Raw genomic sequence first — 27,179 nt, forward strand, 5'->3', positions numbered from 1 at the left:
TCTCTTTTCAAGATTTGGAAAACCAGTTCAGGTTGTCTTCCTATGGCCCATTATTCCCCTCAGCAAAACAAAATTCAGGAACTGAGCAAATTAACAGAAAGATGTCATATCCAAGAATAATTGTATGTTCATTTTTTGTCCCTTAAAATTATTTCCAACCTTAGAATGCAGCAATATAGTACATTTTCAATATCTCTTGTGAGAGGTGTGACCTTCAGGATTATGCTTATAAGGTAAACATCCCAGATCCACAAGTGCTCTCTCAAGTACCTGCTGGTCTGCAGACACTGCAGAGTAGCAGGGCTCAGGGAAATCCACATCACCTTATAAAGGCTGCAATTCCTGGGGATCACCTAAAATGACATTCTTAGACCTCACCATCATGTCTGTGTCCCCACCGTGATTTGCTTACGTGAAGGTGCTTGGCCAGTTACTCTAATCTTCCTCTGATCACAGCGTTGTGAGTTTTAATTCAGCAGCTTTGGACTAGAAAGAACCAGTGTTTGAGTGTTAGCTCCACCACTTAGAAGCTGTGACACTTTGGACAAGTCACTTATCCTCTGTGGACTACTGTTTTCTTGTCTAGCAAACAGGTATTTTAAATATACATATCTCCCACTGAGACTAAACAACACAATGCATGCAAAGCAAAAATAAAAAGACACTTGCTCCTTGGAAGGAAAGCTATGATAAACTTAGACAGCGTACTAAAAAGCAGAGACATCACTTGCTGACAAAGGTCCTGTATAGTTAAAGCTATGGTTTTTCCAGTAGCCATGTACAGATGTGAGAGTTGGACATAAAGAAGGCTGAGAACCAAAGAATTGATGCTTTTGAACTGTGGTGCTGAAGAATACTCTTCAAAGTTCGTTGGACAGCAAGGAAATCAAACTAGTCAACCTTAAAGGAAATCAACCCTGAATCTTCATTGGAAGGACTGATGCTGAGTCTCCAATACTTTGGCCACCTAAAGCAAACAGCCAATTCATTGGAAAAGACCCTGATGCTGGGAAAGATTGAGGGCAAGAGAAGAGGGGGGAGACAATGGATAAGATGACTGGATGACATCACTGACTCATTGGATATAAGTTTGGACAACTCCAGGAGATAGTGAAGGACAGGAAAGCCTGGCGTGCTGCAGTGCATGGGGTCTCAAAGCGTTGGACACGACTTAGTGACTGAACAACAAAGACAATGGAAAGCACATGCGTGCTGGGCCTGGCATACAGTAAGTACACAGTAAATGGCAATGTGACTCTCACAGATCCTCTGAGGTTCCGCACAGATCTATAGGTGCTACAGAAAGTGGGAGCAGGCCTGGTGATGTGAAAATAGCAGCTACAACAACACGCATAGTTCATCAGCTCCGGTGATACAAGAAATAACTAACTACCCAGCAAAGAACCAAATAGCGGACTCATTCTCCCATCGTTCCACCTCAGCTGGCTGTTCAGGATACTGGAAAACTGCTTTTGCTCCAGAGAAGACCATACCCTGGATCTTCCTCTGGAGTCACTGCGGCAGGTGGTGTTTATCTTGTCTCCGACAAACTGTTGTTCCCTTCAAGGATCATTGCTTGTCTAAGCTACATATTATTTTCTTAATATTTTGGCATTGGTCTCCCTCTGATTGTTACAGGCTCCCCTGTAAGCAGATCACTCTGGGCCTATTAAACACTGTATTTGTTTAACAGCCAAAGAGTTGCTGTGTAAACATGCTGTGAAAAGGAATATTTTCAATGAGCAGCATTAGAGGTCAGTGCTTAGAGAGTCTCATTACTTTGAGAGAAGCCCATGACTCTCTCACCCACATCCCTCACATCTCAGGAAGGGTGGAAAGATGGAGCCACAATTACCCACCAGGGAATCTTTTTACCCAAACCACACAACACTTAGATCTTCCAGAAACTAAGTTTTTGCCTTCATTATCTGAGTAACTCAGGAATTATCATTTACTTTTCTCCAAGAGAAAAATAATTATTCCCATTGTAGCCAGTATTGTAAAATATTTCATGAAGCCAGAGACTATTTTTTCTTTTAGGAACAGTGAGATGGTGGGTAAGAAAACAGCAGGAGTGAGTGGGGATTAATTTCAGTATCTCACAGTCATTTATATTGATTTTTCCCAAGTTTGTACAAAAGAAAAGATTTCCCAGCTGAGCTGAGATCAAAAGTGGTGCATTTAACAGGATCCTGAGGATCCAGAAGGCCATCTTGTTTAAATACCTTTAAGATTCTACAATATGATTCTTTAAACCTTGTGTCTACAAGAGGGCAAACAGTTTGTCCAGGGAGTGGGGGGTATAAGGGAAGGCTTCTAAAAAGCCACACTAGGAAACCCTGCAAGATGGTTCAGGGAATCAAGGCGCAGTTGCTACAAGGAACAAGCCATATCCCTTCTGTTCTCTTCTCCATGCAAGGTTTGCAAGGTCTGCAAGGTTTGCAGGCACTGAGAAGGAAGTGGGAGATCTTGAATATGGAGCAGTAGGTGTCGCAAGGGAGCCCCACAACCTCAACTCCTGGAAAGCAGTAGCTCCATTTTGAGAGGCTGGATTATCAAAGAAGACAATTTGAGAGTGCTGCCAGCATAACAATGATAAGAGTTTAAGTAAGTTTTTGTAACACCTGCTGCTGGAACACCAGAAAGCTCCATGATCCCTTGATCAAGAAACAGCACCAATATCAAAGGGTCCTAGAGGAAATGGAGAAGAGAATGTCACAAGTCTAAGTGGTTAAATATTCACAAGCACTCAGTGAGTCCATACTATATATAAGACACTGTATTAGGTACTTAGAGGCAGCAGAATAAAGGGGAAGAGGGCATTAAGATTTGCACCAAAAAAGCAAAACAGAGAGAGGACAACTGTTAGGGAGGAAGAAACTGAAACATACATAACAGACTTGTTAACAAATCTGCTAACAGAGGCATTAAAAGAAAAAAGTCTTGGTAAACTGCTGGAAAACTTCAAGGAGAGTGATGAAACTCAAGTTGGGTTTTAAAGGAAGGTCAGGAAGAAAAAGAAAATGGCAGAGGTGATTGTATAGCTTCTATATAGGTTGCCTGGGTAGATACTGATGCCACTGACCAGAATAAAGCAACATAAGGAAGCAACTTTGGGAGGCAAAGAAGTCCAATTTGAGATGACTGTGTGCTCCCTCACTTCATTCATATGGTGATATCCAAGGGATATTTGCAAATTCCGGTCTAGGTTCTGAGAATCCTGGCTTGCACTCTTTCTCAAATGTTGTGTGTGCGAGCGTATAGACCAGTAATTCAGTGTGCAGAACTGTCGTCTGGGCCCACATAATGCAGGTGACGTGCTCACCTTTGCTTCTTGCAGACCAAGCCTTGTACAGCATAGCCTTCAGTCACTGTCCTCTGATATTATGATTTAACATGGGGGAATTTCACATAAAAGACCATGTCTACCATTCCAGCACTGTGGCAGGAAAAACTATTGAGATAATTTTTATATTGTATTGGCTTCTCTAATAGGCCTGATTAAAAAAAAAAAAAAAAACACTCAGAAGATAATCCTGCCCCCACTCCCTACAAAGCCAGCCTGCTCTGAGTCTGTATTCTAAGGCGTGAGAGAGCAGGGGGGTGGTTGCCATGGTTTTAGTGGAGAGGGTCATGTGAAGGCTTCCTAAAGGCCCTTATTTCACGGAAGAAACACCTAACAGATGGGCAAGGGCTGAAGTTTTACAACGTGTTTGTGAAATAGAAAACAATGAAGGTCCCTTTCAGGACTGAGGACACTTTAGGAACCACAACAATTCCTGGAGAACTTCTACTAAGAATCCAGGGAAAGATGACAGGAGGCACCCAAAAGACCTTAATTTGCGCAAGTGAGGTTGAGTGAGAAATGTTATAAAATGCTATTCGAATGGAAGGCATTATTACTGCTCAAATGTCCAATGCCTTCTCCCCACTAGCAACTGCTCTTAGGAAACTTTCTTATTTAAAACATTCACACAGGCAGATAGAAGCTAGAACATAACCCTCTCAGCTCTTCTGTCTTATTAAGAAATTTCTGGCATGAATGAGCAGGTGAAAATGTGACTGAGTAATGTCACCACATCTATGGTGACATGTAAAGGACACTTGGTGAATCCACTGTTGATCTCACTGGTTGAGCGCATAATAAAGATACTAGTGAAACCAGTCATGGAGAAGCCCTCAGGCCCAAAACAGGCAACGACCTAGGACGTCTCCTTTTTTTTTTTTCATAGTAATATGGCACACACAGACCTGGATACAGCAGCAACTAATACAGGTATACTATGTGGATATATGTATATATTCATATACTATGTACATATTCATATACTATGTATATATTCACATACTATAAAAATGACATAATTATTTAACATAACAATTTTTTTCCCATTCTACTTCAGGCTGTCTGATAAGGGTCTTGAAATTCTTCTAAATTCATTTTCCAGTTGATTAGAAGGGAGTGTAGGATGTGGTCATTGTGGATGAATGTCTGAGAGAGAGTGGATCTGTGTGCAAGAGAGAGAGACAGAGATTTGTGTCAGTGTTTCCCTAATGGTTCTTATTTATCACATTCTCTATTCCACCTTTAAGATACTGTGTGCTTTGTAGGTGGTACTTCTGCTTTCAAAGTCCTCCTTTCCCTACTGGTCATGCTTTCATGGGAAATTGATGGAGAGGGCCTTAGATAGTTATGGGCTTCCTACAATACTATAGAATTCCTATAGTATCCTAAAGGCAAAATGAGGAATGTGAAAGGTACAGCTGCCAGGCAGGTATAGAACACAAATCTCTCCTCTTACACACACACCTTCATTCCCCCCACCCCACCCCTGCCCAGTTCCAATCAAAGTGGATTTAGGACAACAATTCCAGGACCCTTATCAGAAGACCAGGAACAAATGGAAAAACTAGGTCACCCTGCTGCTTCCAGCTCTCCCCGGAGAGCTCCGTGCCTGCCGACTGCAAGTGTACCTGCTTCTATTTCTGCTCTTCCTTCAGGAGGCCCCTCAGGGCTTGGCTGCTCTGTTCCAAGAGTACACAACCCAGGGCACTCCGGCAACTTGCTCCAATTTCTATACCAGACTCAGCATTTCTGTATTGAGAGGCTTCCTCCCAAATCCATTTTCCATCATTAAGAGGCCTAATACTGGCAGCCAGAAGAATCGGCCACCCTGGTTCCCTCTTCCTGCGAAGACCCATCCATGCAGTATTTACAGTGAAAGAAACAAGAGACATGACTACAAAATCTGCAAACTTTAGAATTAGTTCCATATCCATATAAGGAAAAGGGCATTAACCTTTCTTTTCATACAACCTCATCCTGAGTTTGAGAAGGCTTTCTCTGAGTCTGGAGTCTTACAATAAACCAGTTGCTCCTGGCTCTCTCAAGACAGACAGACATCTCACCTTAAGGACAAAATAAAAGACACCTCTTGCTAAAGAGGGAACATTTACCTTCATGAGAACATCAGATCTCATATTATTCTGCACTTAAGACTTTGTTCAAGTCTAATTGCATGCCCATCAGCCTGTCTGTCCATCAGCAAACAGTGTGTGGGGGCTGGGAGGTGGGGCGGTGGGCTAAGTGTAGCTCAGAGTTGCTAGGCTGGACAGGCACAGGCAAAAGATGACAGCAAAAAAGCTGATGAAACAGACTGTTTTGCTGAAAGAAAGAAAGCCCTAAGCAGGAGGAAAGAAGAAAGCCTGTGGGTGAGACAGGGCAGCCCACCTTCCTTCAAACTGTCCAGGGAAACAGCCACACAGGGAGTAAAGGGCAGCTTTCACAGGGCCCAGCAGCTGATTTCACGTTTAAATATTCACTCAACAAATAGTCACGGGAAAAAGACTTCAGAGTCACTGTGAGCCAAAAAGATCAATCTATCTTCCCTTCCTTCCTTCCTTCCTTCCTTCCTTCCTTCCAATCATCCTTTCAGCTTCTCTACTTGGAAAAGGAAGGACGGAGCTGGTGTCAGGAAAGTATCTGGGCTCCACACATGAGCTCAACACATCACAGACCCAACTTTGGAGCTGAGCTTTACACCTTGTTGTTGTTTAATCTTATATCTGCGACCAGAATCTATGAGACTAGAGCAGAAAGCAAAGTGTGTAAACTCTGGAGGATCTTGTCCTAAATTTCCCTTTTCGGAGGGGTGAGGGACAATTGTCCAGATTTGATATGTCTTGTGCCAGGTTCTTTGAGACTACCCAGTATTGGTGGAACAAGGCCTCTGAAAGTGGTTAGAGTGGGAGCTGGGTGGAATCTGACCAGACCGGCAGGTCAGCTATTTTGCTGCCACGTGCCTCTTTCACATGAGAATTCATTTGATCCTCATGGCAGTTCTCAGAAACTTACTATGATGGTTTTCAATCCCATCTTGTGTATCAAAGCCATGAGAAATTAAGATTTTGCCCACGAATCGACATAATCATGACAACAATTTGAATTCCCTTGACACTGAAACCAGGGCTTCTTGCCCTACACCCCACTCCCATACCCAGGAAGAAAACCTCTCTTGCTGGATAAAGGACAGCACTGTATGTTGTGCCCAAAATTCCATTTAAATTGATTCGGTGTCTGAAGAGCCACACGCCTGCCTGATAATAATTTGCTTTCTCTACTGTACTCTCTAAGCAATAATTCTTGGGCCTCAGAAAGCTGACTTACACAACTGAGCAGCTAAAAACCCTGCCATTAGTTTTACACTTGGGCCATGCTTCGTGCATTTCCACTTTTGTCTGGTTCTGATTTTCTACATCTGTTCCCAAGCTGGGATTCATTCAAAACCAAACACCTTCTTTGTAGGTTCTACTCAGCTTCCCACGTTCAGCCACCTTCAGAGTCCTGAGAAATCCTTGTTCCATTATTGCTGGATGTCCCAAGGATAGACTGACAGCTGCCCCCCCCGCCCCCACCTCAACTCCTCCAAAAGGTAAAATTTAGGGCAGGATCCCAGGGAGTTTACAGATTTTGCTTCCTGTCCTTACTTCATAGGTTCTGCTCCTGGATATAAGATTTAGCAATGGCAGAAATTCTAGGATTCTGGAAATACACTGTCGACTGGGATGACATAAAACAGATGCGTGAAGTTCAGTTTCTTATGGTGTCTGGTGGAGAAGTTAAAGATTTTAACAAGGGATGGGAGAGGGGAGGAGGAATGGAAGAAATAGAGGTATAGGCCAGGAACCAGCTGCCTTGAAACCTTGGTTTGGAAGCAATAGTTAGAGAAGCATGCTGATATCATATTCCTTCATCTCCATTAAAAGGCAGTAAAATTTAACAGTCCAAGAAAAAAAGTATACAGAATATTATTTTTCACTGGCACCAGGCTGACTGTACTGTTGCACTTACAACTGGCTTGGAATTGAGAAAAACCTGAATTTTTACCTTTCTATTACTGCTCTGAACAGATAGGAGGAAATCTGGGTTCAAGCATTAAAGTTTTCTGTTTATCAGGGTAATGGAATAAATTCAGTATTTATCTTTGAAACACGAATTCACCCAGGCCTTATCTGGCTGAGAGCATTCTAACAGTTATAGGGACAATGACAATTCAAGTGTCATCAACTCCTGACTCCACTTGTTACTACAGGACCACAGTTCTTCATGAAATAATGTCTTATTATCTCCTTTATTTCTGGGAGTCTCCAAGGAAGTTCTTAGATGTGATTGCAAATCAGTCCATTCTTCACAGGAACCTCTGTCACCCCTACCTCATCAGAGCCCTTGAGGTGCCAAGCCCGGGTCTGTGGTTATGGAGGGAAAAGATAACACTCGCTCCTCTGCCACGAGACACTGGCTCAGATGAGCCTGAAAACAATGTCACTCTGCTCTCCTAGTTTTTGATGTTTTTAGTGAAATAACTGCCATATTCTACCTGCATCCCTTTATCTCCATTAAGCAGAACTGAATCCTGAGGTTGGGCCAGAAAGAGACAGACAGATTTGAGTGGCAGCCTTCACAGCGTACCCAGGATGTCCTTTCCTCTGAGGATTAAGGCCTGGTTACACCAAACCAACCTCAGCATTACCAGTGCCATTTTCCCAAGAGGCTCCTCAGTACCTTAAAAAGACAAGACTTTTAGCAAACCCACTTCTCACTTACCAGACATTCACTCATTCAACAAATGTTTACTGAATCCCAACTTCCTAAGGCACTGGTTCTCTTCAGACCCTATACAAATCCTAGGTGTATTCACTCCTTCCAAAATATAAGGGTCTGCTAACAGTCATGGGTAACCATAGGGATGTATTTCCAACTATATCACCATCTGAAGGCAAGTAATATTAATCATTCCACAGTCATGTATCTCTTTTCTAAAGAAATACCCAGAAGCCCACAGGCACAGCTATACTTAGAAAGCAGCAATAGGTTTCTGGAGAAGTAAAGTAATCCTGCCAACAAAAGACTCCTCCATTGCAATATAGAAGACAGAGCTGGCATTATTGTTAATGAGTAGGCATTATCAGATTTACACACATGTATGACAGCACTAAAGTGACTACAGAGTCTGGACAAGAATTTTGCACAAACTTATACAGTGAAGAGGAAGAAAGAACAACCACAATTTCTCTTATCTCCCTTAGAGATAAATGGATGTACCTTGTAACTATCTCCTGTACATCTCAGGGAGGAAGTGATTTCAGAGATATGTATTTAGTTCTCCAAAAGCCAGAAGGCCCATGATTTTGCATCATAAGATCAAAAGGTCCAGTCTATTACTGAGCCTACTATATTTTCAAAGAGGCACTCCCTCTTTGAAAGGGAGAAAGGGAGAGTGGCGGGACAGTCACCTGTTTGTTCCAAGAGAATTCGTCATGTTATCATTATGAGGCCTGAGGGTCTGAGGGACCCACATTCCTGAGTGGGAAGTCACTGGATTTATACAGGTACTGTGTGGTTCTATGCTGGATAGTTTGTAAAATATCATACTCAGATTTTTTCGAAAAGAAGAGCATTTTGCATTCAAAACTCAGTTCATCAGTAGGTTGCTTACTGTCACCAAACAAAAAAGCAAGTCTCAGTGGAAAATAATGGTTGGAAATGGAAATAGAGGACGTAGGGCTTAACAAGCTAAGACAGACAAGGAATGATCCAAAAAGATGGCTGCTGCTGCTGCTAAGTTGCTTCAGTCGTGTCCGACTCTGTGTGACCCCATAGATGGCAGCCCACCAGGCTCCCCCATCCCTGGGATTCTCCAGGCAAGAACACTGGAGTGGGTTGCCATTTCCTTCTCCAAAAAGATGGCTAGAAAACATTAAATGCAAATTTTGTCAGTTTTATAAGCTTATCAATAGTCAGCACTCCATTCATGACATGCAAGTGTGTGTGTGTGACTCTGTGTGTGTCCCCACAAGCTCAGTACATATGCCACATGTACTTAGATGAATACATTTTTATTCTCTTTAACATTTTATGATGGCATAATTTATCAAGGTGGTAATGTTTTTCATTGTGGTAATGGTTTTTCATTGTGTTTGCCTTTTTCTGTTCTGTAAGAATGAGAAGGAATGAATACCATATGTAAATTTGGTCTCACCAAATTTACACCTCTGGCTACCTTTTCCCTCACTTTAATACATCGGCAGGGACCAAGGCAGAGTTGTTTTAAAACATCATCTTTTTCAGGATTTTGTTAAAAATCTCTACCTCCTTAGCTGTCTGAGTCGGCCAGAAAGTTTTCTGTTCAATCATGGGCATGGTGTGGTGGGGAAGTGCAGGGTCTTAACAATTCCAAACAACAGCCTTTTGAGGAAGGAACTGGACTCTTCTTAAAGTCAAATTTTCCACGGTGGATCCTGAATGAGAATTGGAACCAGAAGCAAAGCCAATTCACATGATCTGCAAAACTGCATCAGTGCAAGGTATTCAGTTTTGCTTTAATTTTTGGTCTTGGCTATCACTGGAAATAACACTCTAATAGATTTCAAGCCTCAGCTTGACTCTTCCATTACAATTTAGCTTAGGTTTTGGTCTCTACAGGAATGAACAGACCCAGCACCCCACAAATTGGACCATTTCAGCGTCTTCTGACTTGGGTTTCATTCTGCTCAAAAGACAAGCCCTCCAGCTCCAGCTGCAAGAATTATTGGCTAAAGGCAAGCTGTGCTGGCTGATGAGCATGGCTCTGCTGGGTCTCCTCTTACTTCAGCTGACACTGGCTGAGCAGAGAAGAGTTACCCGGTCACTCTTCCCACTGTGTTGAGCACTTCTGTATCAAGAACTGTTGTTGAAATATTTTTTCAAAACAAAATTTCAGGCTTTGAATTCTTGTTGGCAAATAAACTCTAAAACCTAGCAAAGTGTTCCCTACACTTTCTGTTAGCACAATTCCTTTCTGGAAACCAGAGCTGCAGAAACCAGGATTTGCAACAGGGAGGGCACATCAGGGTCATTTTTAAACATTAACTGTTGCCTATTGAGGCATAATGTATGTGGGAGCGTGAAGCAGAGGATACAGCCTTTAACAAAAATCGTGCAAACCCAAACTCATCCCTAAAAATAATTTTCTAAACAAATCATTTAAATTGGCCTATGACCATCTAAATTTTTTTGACATTTAATATTTTGTTAGAACAGGATGTGGTTTTCTGTGATTATATCTGAGTAGTGGGATTATGGAAGGCAATTTTTTCATCCTTTTCTATATTTTCATCAACACAAAACTGCATGCATTTTTGTTGGAAGTGTTTTTTGTTTGTTTGTTTGTTTTTTAATTTTAGATGTTTGGAGGCACTTTGCTTATTTTTTATCTTGAGGATGACTAGCTTTCCCAAGGCTCATTGCCTCGAGCTGTCTTTCACTCTGGGAAACTTGGTCTTGGGAGTCACCTGATGCCAGCGGATAATCGATGCACACACCGCAGCTTTATTGCCTCTTCTGGTTGTAATTTAAGAGAGACCTCAAATCTGTTGAATCAGAAACCCAGGAGCAACTTGGAAAGGAAGAGGCTCATTGGGTTTATTGTGCTCACTGGAAAGAAGGCAGAATGACTAAGCATAGCCAGGATACACAAAAGGCAACATTTTTATATGGGGATCGGCAATTTAATTTGTCTTTGTATCTTATGAATTGCACACAGAGATGTATTTGCAGGGAAATACATGGGCATTTTTGAAAGCAATTAATTAAGCATGCAATTTATATGAAAACAATTTACTGCAGGACATTATCGGGGCACCCAAAATGCACATGCAATTTCCTTGCCTTCTAATTTGTGGACATAATTTATTTGGATTGTGCAATTAGGAAAGGAGACCTTTATTAATTTTAGTACAAGTCTAAAGAACCAAGACAAATTTAGCAGTGAAAGAGTTTGCCTTAAAAGAGGAAGGCGTGGCCTTAAGCTCTTGTCTTGTGAATAAGCTTTGTGAATCCAAAGCCATGAATTTATACCTATTTCTGCTCCAGACTGTCTTCAACAGGGGACATCACCACTCTGAGCTTCAGCTTTTTCTTTCATAAAATGGAACTGAAAAAAAACTCCCTCATGGATCAACATTTAATGACAGGTTTGCAGAGCCTGTCATGGTTGGGTTTGTCCCTCAGTCACAGCAGCCCGCCCCAAGCCCAGCCTCACTCAGCAGCCTCATCCCTCCCCAGGTGTCCCCTTCAAGGTAAGTGCAATCCTATCACCTGCAGCAGGTCACCGCAGTGCCCTTACCAAGTGACTCTAAAATAGAAAAAGCAGACAACGGCCTGAAACAGATTTTTGTTTTATGAGAAGCAAACTACCAGGGTGGAAATGGAGCCCAAGAATCCATTAGCCTGATCCTATAACACACCAATAAATTAGTCCAAATCATCAAAATTTCACTAGATATTTTTAAATCATAAAACTCCCAAAGGAGTAGGTATTCTTTTTAAAGAAGTTGGGAAGAACTATCAAAATATTGGGTTGGCCAAAAAGTACCATCAGTGGTATGGGAAAATCCAAACAAACTTTTTGGCCAACCTGGTAGTGACAGAAAAGTCTTTGGAGGTCTGCCAGCAGCATGAAGAAAGCACTTATTGGCCCCTGACCCCACCGCTTTTCCCCACATCCACTGAACACTGAAAAGAGGAAGCAAATGATAAAAACCAAAATGCTCTAGATAACATGCTAGACTCCCTATGTTATGTAAATCGGCACCATTACAGCCCCATAAAGTAGGTTCGTTTATTCCCATTTTGCAGATGGGACTCAGAAAGGTTAAGCAGGGCTCCGAAAGTTAGGTGGAATCCAATCCAATTGCCTCCAGAGTCCGTGCTCTTTCCACTGAAGCTGTGGGCTCCCCCAGGAGTGGAGGGGTGGGGACCAGGTAATGCTTCCCCTTCTGAGAGGCTACTGAGCCTGAAAACAGCACTTTAGCCACTTTCCAAATTTCAAGTGGTACTTAGCCTGTGTGTGCTGGAAATCACCACTTCCACTGTGGCCTATAACCTTTCCTTGGCTTTTGATAAACCACTACCTTCAATTTCAATAGCACTTGATTGTTTTCCAAGCACACTTATAATAGTTATTTATATATGTAACTTGAACTTTACCAGAGTGGGCTGACAACATAACATTTTTCTCTCACATACAAATTACAGTGCCACTGAATCCCCACAGACCCAGATTAGCAGAAAATCTAAGCTTTCTATACTGATATAAAGAAGCTCCCCCCTACGTTTTGATTAGAATTCCCAAGTATGCTTACTCAGTTCACAGATTCAGTCTGCATTTTCTCACTTTAAGGGTAAAGTTGATGATACTAAAAAGCCAAAGAAACACCCTGATAGCTGCCAATGTTGATGTTATTACCAAATCCAGAGGTGCCACTGGGAAACAAAAGCTTTGCTCATTGGAACGAGCACTAGAAAACCCTGGGAATTGGAAGCACTGCCCATCTGCTTCCATTGTTGCTGCTGTTCCTGGGACACTATGTCATCACTCAAACGAAGCGGATTCCCACAGCTGGTGGTTCCACTGCCATCCCCTGTTCCTTAAACCCAACTGCCAGGTTTAATCACAGATGTCCCCACCCAAACCCAACCTAGAGTTATAATTGTTATTGTGTTCCTAGCTCTTTGTTCTCATGCATGTTTTTCCCAGCAGAGACCATATCCTGGGGCAGTTTCGAGCATTAGCCAAGGACTGTACGGAGGAGTTCAGGCTCCCACAGCCTTGGTTTTGGTGCTGACTTGGGTCACTCGTTCACACTCCTTCCTCTCCCTCACACTGACTTTCTCTCAGAGTTCCTGCCAGCCTCTATGGAGCTCTGGGCTAGGTGGGCTTTGCTCTGGTCCATCAGAACTTCAAAGTCTCCTTGCACAGTGTAAACTTGTGGGAAGACGCAGAGTAAAGTGGGATTTTGCAGGTATCTAAACACCTTAAAAAGGGGTCACTTGGTGGTCCTTTCCAAGACCAAGTCTGCTCACAAGTGAAGAAATTTTCTCACTGAAAGAAAGAAGATTTCTTAGCATTCCAAAAATGATGCTCATAAAGTTATTTAAAAGTCAGGAAATAGAGCTAGAGTCCTGTCTGCCTGGGTACTCTATAAATAAGCTTTCTCCCTCTCTCTCTAAGGTTATTCCAAGCACACATTCATGAGGATATGAGAGATATGCACGCACAGTTCTCTTGAGATGGTGAAGGTATAACATAAATGATTATCCCAATGACAGAAACAATATAACATGCAATTCACTTCACTCATGTGACACTCTACTAGCTGCTTTGTTTATGGGTATCTTTTTAATCATCAGAATAACCTTACAAGGTAGATACTGCCATCATTCTTGCATTACAAGATGAGAAAACTTGAGCTCAAGGAGATTAAGTGACAAACTAGTAAACAGCAGAGCTGGGACCTGAACCCACGTCTAGCAGATTCAAAAATCTGTTTTCAGGACTACCCTGATGGTCCAGTGGCTAAGACTCTGTGCTCCAAACACGGGGGACGTGAGTTCAAGCCCTAGTCAGGGAACTAGGTCCTACATCCACAACTAAGATTGAAGATCCTGAGTGCTGCAATTAAGACCCCAAGCAGTCAAATAAAAACACCTTTTTAAAAATCCATTTTCATAACCATTTGTAAATTGAGTTTAAAAAAAACCAATTTGGATAAAACCTCTGTTGCACCCTTAGATCTAACAGTTACCAGTTTTGGCAAAATACACTTTCAGCAATCATCAATTTACTCACATGTAAATATAACTAATAACTACCACCTTCCAGGGTTTTGTGAGAAAAAAGGTGCAATAATGTGAAAAGAGCTTCATAAATTACAAGACATGTGAAACATAAGTTATATTTTCAATTTGTCTCCTGGTATCCTGGGCAGCAACATGATGGAAAAAAGACCCTAGAAATCTTGATGACAGTGGCTGTCACTTTGATTATAAGGACTGTCTTCATGTCCTGACAGCTCAGTGAGGTAGGAATAAGATGCCTCTAATACACCTAAGACATTATGGTGGACATCTGTCGCTTGTGGCTGCCAAAATCTTTTGATAATTCTCTACATTAGGAATTTCACCTCCTCAGCAAAGAAGTAAAATGAAACAAACAGCAGCAGCAAAACCTGTTTCCTAAACTCCTTCACTCTTAGAGGACAGACATATGGTTTAGGTCCCACCACACAGACCCACCCTGTGAGACAGCCTCTGCGCAGGTATATGACAGGGAGGGTGGAGGATGTCATGTCTGTTTTGCTAGTGAATTTCTGGAGTTTCTGTTGGTACTGGAAGCTTTTTGGTCTGGCAGAAACAGCATGGTTTTGGAGTGAGGAAGTGACAAAAGTACTCTGACTGCAGCAGACAAGCCAGGCGCTGGCATTGGTGGTGGCATCAGCCCCTCCCTGGGCCAGTTCTGCAGTGAGGCTCTTAAGAACAAGCTGAGCTGAGATACTGTTCTCTCAGCACTCCAACCATCCTCTGTACCCTCTAACAACTCTGCATAACTTCAGTTCTGCTGAAACTTGCTAAAGAGGACTGTGCTGCCCAAGAACTGTAACTAAAGCAACACATACTTCTCCCCTAGCAGTTACGCAAGGGAACAGTGATTGGAGAAGACTGACACATAGACTTCATGTGGCGGTCCAGTAGCTGAGACTTCATGCTCCCAAAACAGAGGGCCTGGGCTCAATCCCTTCTCAGGGAACTAGAGCCCACATGCCACAACGAAGAGTTCGCATGCCACAACTACAGACCCCGTATGCAGCAATGAAGATCGAAGTTTCTGTGTGCAGCAACTAAGACCTGGCACAACCAAATAAATAAATAAAGGAATAAACATTTTTTAAAAATCTTTTAAAAAATAGCACTGTATTAGTTTCCAATTACTGCTATAATAAATTACCACAAATTAATTTAAAAAAAAAGGTCCTAGACAACTACTGCCTAAGGGAGTTCTCCAGAAGGCAATAAAATAGCAGACAATGACAATAAAGATGTTTCCTAAGTGCCCACCAATGCACAGATAAGCAACCCAGGCTGGTTGTTTTGCACACGTTCTGTAATCTGTAAGAAAGATAAGCAACATTACTACCACTCCACAGCTGAGAAACTGAAGCTCAGAGTGGTTAAGTGAATTGTGTAAGAACATACAGCCGCTCAGCACAGAAACCAGTCTTCATTTTAAAAAGTCATTCTACTTCCAAAGCCCACTATTTTCCTCCATAACATTCTGGAACAGAGTGTTGGACTCAGAGAATTCTGTATTCCTGGGGATCAGTCTTCCCACAGAGAGAAAGGAATCACCTACTTTAAAAGATTTACCCATAACTGGCTAATGACTACTCCTACCCAGAAAAAAAAAAACAGTTCTACATACATCTTAGTATCCATATAAGGTATTTTTCATGACCAGGCTTATTTAATCTGAAAAAATAAAGATTGATTTTTTCTATTATTTGTTCTAGTGGTTTCATGTATTTAAATTGCAAACTATTCTAAGAGGCAGTTCTAAGTGATAAAAGGTAAGTGGCACCTACTTAAGGGCCAAAGGATTCAGATGTCAAAGAATTGTTGTTGCTGTTGTTAAACAATACAAATTTTGAGGTTTTCTTTATTTTTTTGTTTTAATTTGAAGGAAAATGACACTGAAAAGGAGTCACTAAGTAAGAGACCCCAAAAAGAGGCCCAGGAATAAAATCAGCTCTCCTCCAGCAGCACCTGCTCCTGTGATGGGTACAGATCCCCAAGACAGGGGTCTCCATTTTTATTGCCTTCATTTTGCAAGGAGGAAACAATAGAACAAGAAAACTTGGCCCAGATCAAATAAGATGTCTCAGGGAAATAAAACCAACCATTCTATAAGCACAATCATTTTGACAGGAGTTCTCAAAGTAGGTCAGCCATTTCTTACAGTCTAAGAATCTGGACATCCAAAAATATTAGTATAAAAAAAGAGAGGGACATGATGTATGCTGCATTAATAACTTTGTTTCCTTGATTCTGCAATATCATCGATTATCAGATCCTCCTTTCGCTTATTAACAGCTTCTTAGATAAAAAGAGACACATTATTTCAAATGAGGATATTGCTTTTAAGATGCACTCACATTTCCTAAAGATATAACGTTAAAACAAGAAAGCTCTTATACTGTAGCCAAACAATATTTACTGAGAAAGTCTGTCATTTTCCATTTATTCCTTTGCAGTATTTAAGACTCTCTGGGTTACAAGTAACAATTTCAAGCATTAAACCAAAGAAGGGTTTTATTATAAGGATATACAGATTGACTCCAAAAGCAAAAACATAGTCAGATCTTAATGAGAGACAGAAGCTAGCAACTGGAAAATTGGAGAATCTTAAAAAGCACCACCATTATATTTCTGGTCTCCCAGTTATGCATAGCTTCTTTTTTCTTGTCTTCCTTTGAAGACAGGCCTCTTCCACCCATGTGGTAATATTTGACCACCACTTCAGAGTTTATTGGCTTCTCTGCTGGCTCAAGACAGTAAAGAATTCACCTGTCAATGAAGGAGACCTGGGTTTGATCCCTGGGTCAGGAATATCCCCTGAAGAAGGAAATGGCAACCCACTCCAGTATTCTTGCCTGGGAAATTCCATGGACAGAGGAGACTGGCGGGCTATAGTCCATGATGTCGCAAAGAATCAGACACAACTGAGCATCTAACACTTTTCAGAGTTTATTTCCCTAGGTTCAAATGTCCCTATTCCCAGACAGATTCTGATTGTCCAACTTGAGTCCAGTGTCCTCTATGTCTTGAAGGGAGAGGAGTAGTGGAAGTTGGATCATGTATGGCGCTGCGATGCCAGGGACACAACCAGTGAATGCAAGGAAGCAAGAGAACAAAATTCTTAGGAAGGAGAGAGTGGCTCCCAGGTTGAGCAGCCCACCCTCCAAGGCCATCTCTGGAACCCATTCTCCACTTCAACTCTACGTTCAGAGCAGTTTTCTCTGCCCAGCAGTTCACACATCCGAGATAGACAGCTTGGGACACAAACAAATAGCTAAGTTTAGGTGACCTCCTGAGGAAGGGCACCTGCTCACAGTGGCAGTAAGTCTCACCTGCCTGTCTTAGCACAAAGCCTCTGAATGAACGGTGCTGTTGGTAAGACCACTCTCCATACAGGTTTTCTATTTCAGTGATTTATAAACCAGGACACAGAAGCTTCTGCTTTATTACTACAAGATTCTAAGATTTTGCCAATGAAGACTTGAGTGCCAGAATAGAATATAAATGTAAAATCGCAGCCCCCAAGTCAGGGGTCAGCAGTTGGCCCCACAACCAGCACTGCACTCATTTCAAAATCATCACTCAGTCTGACATCTGTGTCATGAGATGGGGCACTCAGTTTGGAGTTTTCACTTTTGCGATCTTACCCAAAAAGATCAAAAAACCAAACTAACACAGGGCCTATGAAGACTTGCCATTGTAAACAGTCAGTAAAAATTACCTGATTTTAATGTCTAGCAGACTTTTGACATGTAATTTGTTTTATAATTTGGAGATTGTGTTTCCTGATACACCTGAGTAATTAATTTTATCATCCTAGAAACTTTTTCTTTTTTTGTTTTGCTTTGGATGTTAAGATATCTGCAGGGATATTAATGATGTTGGAATCATGTTAGGAAGAACAGGAGGTATTCATTCATCTTGAAAGAATCTTTCTCACTGACCTGATCCTACATGTCTGGCTTTCCCCAAAAGCAAGGACCAGAAGGGAGCAGCTCAGGTTGCCCAGAAGTTCTCATTGCACCTAATCCTCCCTTCTGAACCAGAGACATCTCTCAACTGAAGAACTTTAATCTGTACTTGGACCTGTATGCTCTGCCTTAGAAAAGAGTCAGGGGAATTCTGGGGGCCCAGTGGTTGGGACTCTGCTTTCACTGACAAGGACATGGGTTCAATATTTGGTCAGGGAACTAAAATCCTGCAAGCTGCACGGTACAGGCAATGAAAAACGGGGGGAAAAAACAGAAAAAGAAAGAAAAGGGGGAAAAAAGAAAAGAAAATGAATCATGGTTTCCATGAGTCACATGCAGTCCCAACTTCTTCAACAGGGAAGCTGAAAATCTGTGATGTCAAGTGGGAGCTGGACCATAAAAAAGACTGAGTGCCAAAGAATTGATGCTTTCAAACTGTGGTGCTGAAGAAGACTCTTGAGAGTCCCTTGGACAGCAAGGAGATCAAATCAGTCAATCCTAAAGGAAATCAACCCTGGATAGTCATTAGGAGGACTGATGCTGAAGTTGACACTCCAATACTTTGGCCACCTGATATGAAGAGCCAACTCATTGGAAACAACCTTGATGCAGGGAAAGATTGAGGGCAGGAGACGGGGCTGACAGAGGAAGAGACGGTTGGGTGACATCATCAACTCAATAGACATGAGTTTGAACAAACTCCAGGAAATAGTGAACGACAGGGAAACCTGGTGTGCTGCAGTTCATGGGGGTCACAAAGAGTCAGACACAACTGAGTGATTGAACAACATATTTGCCCTTTGAACTGAAGTCCTTCTGTGGATACTGGTGGTTACATTAACTACTGCTTGTGGAGAGGAAAAGAAGATATGATGGAGAGAGTCTGTAACATGAACACTCGCTATAACTAAAGTAATCAAAATGGGAACAGGGAAAACAGAAGAGAGTGAACAGTGGAGATCTAATGATGAGATGATATATACAGAGCATCTTGGTCTGTGAAGAGCGAGCCAGATTTCTAGAATAACCTCAAAGCCAGTTTGTTTACCTTGTTGTATTTTTCTCCTTTAGAGTTGAGAGTCTTATGATCAATAGGTATACTTGTCAGTTGATACCAAGATTTGAAAGGGTGTGTGTCACCAGGTACCTATTTCAAAAATGGACTTAAAGAGCAGCATTGCCTTAGTGAATTTTCTAGAATGCATTGTTTAGAACTGGGCTCACACTGACTGTACTCTAAGGCTCATATCTGAAACCAGAATACTCATCTATTTACTTGCAGCGAAATAAAACATCAAGAGATCAATACATTCAGCCCACTGTCCGGGCACTCTCTTCCTACAGACACATTACTAAGCAGAGAACCAAGTTGTAACAATGAAACACGTTGGTAAACACAGACTCAAAACAAGCAAAGTTAGTTTTATGAGGTGGATGCTTAACAGCATCAGAGTGAAATTGCAGAATGTATCTCTTTCTGCAATTAGATCATTAGAGCAGATGTATCAAATCCTTGGGTGTGTGCTCACACCCTTGGGCACTGTCTCTCTTCCAAAATGATTTTAACTATCTTCACACTTTGACACAGACTTTCTTCTGATATGTTAATAGTTTCAGTAAGTTTTCTGTCTGATTTTCTGGACAAAAGAGGCATTCTTTTTCTTCTAAAAAAATAATCACGATGTGCTTGTTTGAAATGTTTAACTCTCAGAGAGCAATTTTTATTTTCAGAGTATTAGAGGAAATATTATTATAACTACAGAATTTAAAATACTATCCATCAGGAACTGGAGGAATCAACCTGCCTGACTTCAGACTCTACTACAAAGCCACAGTCATCAAGACAGTGTGGTACTGGCACAAAGACAGAAATATAGATCAATGGAACAGAATAGAAAGCCCAGAGATAAATCCACGAACCTATGGACACCTTATCTTTGACAAAGGAGGCAAGGATATACAATGGAAAAAGACAACCTCTTTAACAAGTGGTGCTGGGAAAACTGGTCAACCACTTGTAAAAGAATGAAACTAGAACACTTTCTAACACCATACACAAAAATAAACTCAAAATGGATTAAAGAGCTAAATGTAAGACCAGAAACTATAAAACTCCTAGAGGAGAACATAGGCAAAACACTCTCCGACATAAATCTCAGCAGGATCCTCTATGACCCACCTCCCAGAATATTGGAAATAAAAGCAAAACTAAACAAATCGGACCTAATGAAACTTAAAAGCTTCTGCACTACAAAGGAAACTATAAGTAAGGTGAAAAGACAGCCCTCAGATTGGGAGAAAATAATAGCAAATGAAGAAACAGACAAAGGATTAATCTCAAAAATATACAAGCAACTCCTGAAGCTCAATTCCAGAAAAATAAATGACCCAATCAAAACATGGGCCAAAGAACTAAACAGACATTTCTCCAAAGAAGACATACAGATGGCTAACAAACACATGAAAAGATGCTCAACATCACTCATTATCAGAGAAATGCAAATCAAACCCACAATGAGGTACCATTACACGCCAGTCAGGATGGCTGCTATCCAAAAGTCTACAAGCAATAAATGCTGGAGAGGCTGTGGAGAAAAGGGAACCCTCTTACACTGTTGGTGGGAATGCAAACTAGTACAGTCACTATGGAAAACAGTGTGGAGATTTCTTAGAAAACTGGAAATAGAACTGCCATATGACCCAGCAATACCACTTCTGGGCATACACACCAAGGAATCCAGATCTGAAAGAGACACGTGCACCCCAGTGTTCATCGCAGCACTGTTTATAATAGCCAGGACATGGAAGCAACCTAGATGCCATCAGCAGACGAATGGATAAGGAAGCTGTGGTACATATACACCATGGAATATTACTCAGCCGTTAAAAAGAATTCATTTGAATCAGTTCTAATGAGATGGATGAAACTGGAGCCCATTATACAGAGTGAAGTAAGCCAGAAAGATAAAGAACATTACAGCATACTAACACATATATATGGAATTTAGAAAGATGGTAATGATAACCCTATATGCAAAACAGGAAAAGAGACACAGAAGTACAGAACAGACTTTTGAACTCTGTGGGAGAAGGTGAGGGTGGGATGTTTCGAAAGAACAGCATGTATATTATCTATGGTGAAACAGATTACCAGCCCTGGTGGGATGCATGAGTCAAGTGCTCAGGCCTGGTGGGCTGGGAAGACCCAGAGGAATCGGGTGGAGAGGGAGGTGGGAGGGGGGATCGGGATGGGGAATACGTGTAACTCCATGGCTGATTCACGTCAATGTATGACAAAACCCACTGGGAAAAAAAAAATAACTAAATAAAATAAAAAAAAAAATACTATCCATCAGTGATACTTTAGGAATTTAAGACCCTTGATGTTTCCCCTTTCAGGCTTCTAATGCTTGATGCTCTGCAGCCAAGGGTCAAAAAAAAAACAAAAAAAAACAAACAAAAAAAAACCCTAACATCACCATTTTGTTCCAAACTTTTGGGATGCAATAGGTTCTGATGACCTCACATGCTTATTTGTGAATCCTTCAGTTTTTCCTGAAGTTCACAAGGAGTTGGTGGAATAACCAATGTGTGATAACTGAATGGGCTTCTATATAAAAGGCAATTGCAATAGTAGAGATATGAATAAATTCTGTCCTGGAAATATAATGAATGAGAGTGGTATACCAATGATTGGAAAGGGAAAAATTCTCAGTTTAAGAAGATCAAAAGGAAATAAAAGGATGAGAGAGGCAGAAGGTCCAAGAAGCCTCAACATTTATGCATTCAGTTTTCAAGCAACTCACATATTTCCATAGATGGATGGATTAATGGATAAACACACATAATCCTAAAGTATTTCCATGCCAAAAGTGAATGTTCATATTTCCTCTCCAAGTCACCTCTCAGCCAATGGTTCCACTTCAGCAGCCTCACTACATTTGTGTAAATGGCAATATTTGAGCAATTATTTACATTTTTGTACTTTTCCTTATTATTTTATAAATAAGGGTAAATAAATGTTAAATAGCTGATACTAGCAATAAAATGCATAGGTCTCATTCAGTTGAAACAAAGAGGAAACTCATCAAGCATGCCAATAGCAGAAAATCATTAATCTGAATTGAATTTCTGCTGGCCATAAGCCAGTTGATTGTGTGTTCAGATGCAAAGAAAATAACCCAAGAAAGAGCACCTAAATAATACTGGAAATGTAATACTGAAGATTATATACACAAGGAAAGATGTAACTATCAAGTTTAAAGTTATTTTGCTCTTAATGACTAAAATTTGCTTATCAGATTTGTCTGTTGGGCACCTTTCATATATTTCCATTTCTTGCACATTTTCAAATATACATTCAATCCAAAATCTATTTTTCAGGCTTCTCTGAAAATGGAAAAACAAATTAGCAACATACCTAGAGGCCTTGAGATTACTTTTCTATTAACAAGGGAAAAGCTGAAGTATGGGTGAACCATGACAAACTATGTGTTGCATCTTGCCAGCAGAGTCTGCCTAAGATGAGGAAAGTGAAGGGAAAATTGTGTGAGAGAAGATATTTCCCCCTTAGCAACGGTGAGCTGAGTGCGTTAATAAAGCTTATACACAGACTTTGCTATCACAGTAACCAGATTGCACTGTCTCTCTGGAGATGTTCTCACACCAGGAAACACAAGCCAAACAGTGAGCCTCTTCTTAAGAGCTAGTCTCCTAACCATGTCTCACTGATTAATGAGTACCTTGGCATCAGAATCTGAAAGTTGAAAGATAATGAGAGTAGAACTAGAACCAGCATCACCATCTGTCTGAAGACTACTTTTACACTTCCCCTGCATTATGTACCCAAATCCCAAAATTAACACATTTCAAACTTTGTTCATTTAAGCAAAAGCATAGCCTCATGATGAACAGTAGCAGTCATGATCAAAAGACGACTGTGGGACACCAACATACAGTGAAACAAGGTCAAATAGAATTTAGGCGTCCCCAGATCCCACATAAGCTTTTGCTTTCGTTTGCATGATTCTTGAAAAGATAGAATTCTAATGTTAGATTTTATGTCACTTAGTGCAATGCAATAGAGTTGCGTTACCTGTGTTATTACCACTTAGCATTTAAAGATGTTACAAGACCAAGTGTTGAAGAAGATTTGGAAAAATGGGAGATCTTGTAAAATAACAAATGAGAATATAAATTAGTAGAAACAAAGGTGAGTAGTTTGACAGTATTTATCCAATGGAGTATCCTTAAGCAGTAATAACTAAAGAACTAGAGCTAAATCTATTACCATGTATGTAGCTCAGATACTTAATGTTGAGTAAAGAAAGAAAACTGCATAAAGCAGTTATATATGATATATATATATGATATATATGACATCACTTATCTGAAGTTTAAGATAAGCAGAACATGGTATGCATTTGAAGATATATCCAGCATGTAATAAAGGTACACAACTAATGAAGAGAAAAACAGAAGCTGACTTCAAGATGGTGTTTATCCTGGGAGAGAAAAGGAGAGAAATGAGAGTTGCAGAGGGGTCGAAAAGAAGTTTCAGCTGATTGTGTGATATTTTATTTCTTAAGAAAGAAAAATCTTAAGCAAATATGGCAAAATGTTAAGATTTGTTTAAACTGGGTGATGGCAGATTGAGAACACACATTTACTCTTGTTCCCTCACAAACCCCACTAAAATGATAATAAATGTATTTTTAAGGCATAAAAGCTAAAAGGAGAAAGAGAAAAGGAAAGGAGACAACAGCAACAAATTTTGGAAGCTGGGAAGCAGATGGGATTTCTGACTTCAAAGAACTGAGAAAAGGGAATCCTACACTGACAGTGGGGAAGCAGAAAAACAACTCGATTTTCTCTGCGGGCTCCCTAAAAAGTTCAGAAACTGGCAATACAAAGTACTGAAAATGCAGGTGAAAGAGAAGCTAAAATAGGATGGTGGGTTGGAAACCTGTTTTAAAGGCAGTTAGATTCTCAAACTCCTGTCCCTCTCTGAGCAGCCTGGTGCCTGCCTTTCTCACCTTACTGGAAAACTGTAGGCAGATTCCCTAGGAAGGCACTCCAGCTGGGAAACATCCAGGACAGGAGGACTCATGCTGAAGACAATAATAAGAGAATTGTTATTGGTTGAATCATGACACCCACAGTTTTCTTCCCTCGCTTGATTCCTAGAACAACAATAGTAAGTCTATTGTTATTCTGGCAAGACACTGAAAGAATTTTCTCTGGAGAAAGGGACTATCCCAAGAGATGATTGGTTGGTTGGTTTTTACTACACTTTTAAATGTAAAATCTTTTCTCAGTTCGTGGGCCATCAAAAATAGACGACAAGCATGTAGTTTATTGACTATAGTCTACTCAACAGCAACACTGGCAACCAGGTGACAAAAGGAGCAATGCATTTGAAAGTCTAAGGGAAAATTACTTCTGAACCAGAACTAAACACTCAGCAAAACTATTAAAATAAGCTATCAGGAGAAAGACATATTTAGTTATGCAGTCTCTCAAAAATGTTTCTAGGTACAACTTATTTTCTTGGGCTCCTAAATCACTGCAGATGGTGACTGCAGCCATGAAATTGAAAGAAACCTGCTCCTTGGAAGAAAAGCTATGACCAACCTAGACAGCATATTAAAAAGCAGAGACATTACTTTGCCAGCAAAGGTCCATCTAGTCAGAGCTATGGTTTTTCCAGTAGTCATGTATGGATGTGAGAGTTGGACTATACAGAAAGCTGAGCACCGAAGAACTGATGCTTTTTAACTGTGGTGTTGGAGAAGACTCTTGAGAGTCCTTTGGATTGCAAGGAGATCCAACCAGTCCATCCTAAAGGAAATCAGTCCTGAATATCATTGGAAGGACTGATGCTGAAGTTGAAACTCCAATACTTTGGCCACCTGATGGAAAGAACTGACTCATTTGAGAAGACCCTCATGCTGGGAAAGATTGGAGGTGGGAGGAGAAGGGGACAACAGAGTTTGAGATGGTTGGATGGCATCACTGTCTCAATGGGCATGAGTTTGAGTAAACTCCGAGAGTTGGTGATGAACAGGGAGGCTTGGCGTGCTGCAGTCCAGGGTATCACAGAGTCAGACCCAATTGAGCGACTGATCTGAACTGAATACAATAAAACATATGGAGTTTAAAGTGACCTTATTTTGTACTCTACACTGTTTCTTTGTGACTGAGGGGAAGGCATATGTACCTACAACCGTTGAGTATTTTACAGTCTCACTTTAGGCCAAAAGAACAGTCATCGTGATCATTTGAGACCCAATCCTTCAGAGATTCTAAGCAGTCATTCTAGCTCCCTTTGCAGAAGAATCTCCTCAAGTCAACCACCATGTATAGGAAATCACACAATTCAAGTTAGTGAAATGTTTTTGGTTGTCCCTTGTACTGGTTAAAACCCTGGGCTATTCATGAAGGAAAGACACTTTGCAAATGATAACCTCACCATTCTCTTACCCTAATACTCTTTCACACTTCTTAGATGGAATGCTAAACTTATGCACCACATTCACTAAAAAAAAAAATCACTTTAAATCATCTCCTACATTCAACCCCCATTCTTAAAAAGAATAAGTTTGTTGTTGAGGTCTTCCTAACAATCAGTTTAGTTCAGTCACTCAGTCATGTTCAACTCTTTGCGACTCCATGGACTGCAGCATGCCAGGCCCCCCTGTTCATCGCCAACTCCCTGTCCAAGCCCAACTCTTTCTAAGAATAGGTTATTTAGGTCCTTAGCCCAAATAATATTTTCATAATCTTCCCCTCAACAGTCAAGGATTTTTATGAGATAATCTAAAAATATCTATTTCTCTGCTAAACTGAAGCTCATCCTAAACTCCTAATTTCTTCAATACTGCTTCATGCATTTATATTCCTTGGGTTCACCACAGCATCCTCCTGAAAAACAAACAATTCAACAAATATCTTACTTTCTGCCTCCAGCTCCCTCTTCTGGACCTAAAAAGTCACAGAACTTCTTTGCTCCTCAAAGCATCTGTTTTTAATTGTTCCCTTCCTTTTCCTCCTCATTCTGTCCTTCCTTTTCTCCATCTTAACTCAGTTTTCTGACTTGTCCTTCTCTTGCCTCTCCTTCAAGGTTCCCTTCCCATGAGCTGGTTCAGCGTTAATAATCTACTCCTCCCAATCTGTCCCTGTGATTTTCCTTTCCTTGCTATAATCTGTAAAGCTTGATAATTTCTTCACTTTCTCTTTCACCTCCCCATCCCTTACTTTTCTTTTCCCCTTCTTCAATATTTACTCAGTCAGCTGTAATTGACTCTACAGCAATTTATTCTCCTCTATGAATCTGTCTAGAAGGGATTACTCACTCATGGGTAAAGTCTCTCAGCCATCATGACAAACCAATATTGTTATTATCATCACACAATTTTAGAGACAAGGAAATTAAATCACAGAGATGCTAAGTAACTTTTCCAAGCTCATAAGCTAGCAAGAGCCAAGATGCAAGCCTAAATCTATCTAACTCCAAAACTTATGATCATTCAACTACACCATGATGCTTCTGCATGAAGCAGTGCCTTGGCCTCTTTGTGGTTTAACAGTATCACTTATAACTAATCGTCAGAGGATTTTGGTTTAAGAAGCATCAAATTCAAAAGCACATGCATATCCCTAGAATAATAAGCAGAGATTTTCTGCAGGATATTAAAAATATGTTAGGGAATATCATGTTGTATTCCTTGAGGTAAAGAACATAATTATACACACACCCAAGTAAAGAACTAGAAATTTACCTGTTGACTTTTTCATGTCCATATGGAAACCTATTAAAGTTCTTATAAATGACTACGTAGAAGTAAATAAATATTTGTCTTAAGAAAGGGACATACTTAAAAAAATAAAAGAGATTCAATTCAGAAACTGAGAATTTTTAACCAACAAAAATTATTTGGAGATATTTACCCAGGAAAGGTGAAGGAAGGAGTTTCTTATAATCTAAGAAATTTGACCACAGTGTGGACAGTGAGACCAGGAGCACAGATGAAGTGAAC

The sequence above is a fragment of the Muntiacus reevesi genome, chromosome 17, assembly GCF_963930625.1.
Source record: "Muntiacus reevesi chromosome 17, mMunRee1.1, whole genome shotgun sequence".
NCBI lineage: Eukaryota > Metazoa > Chordata > Mammalia > Artiodactyla > Cervidae > Muntiacus > Muntiacus reevesi.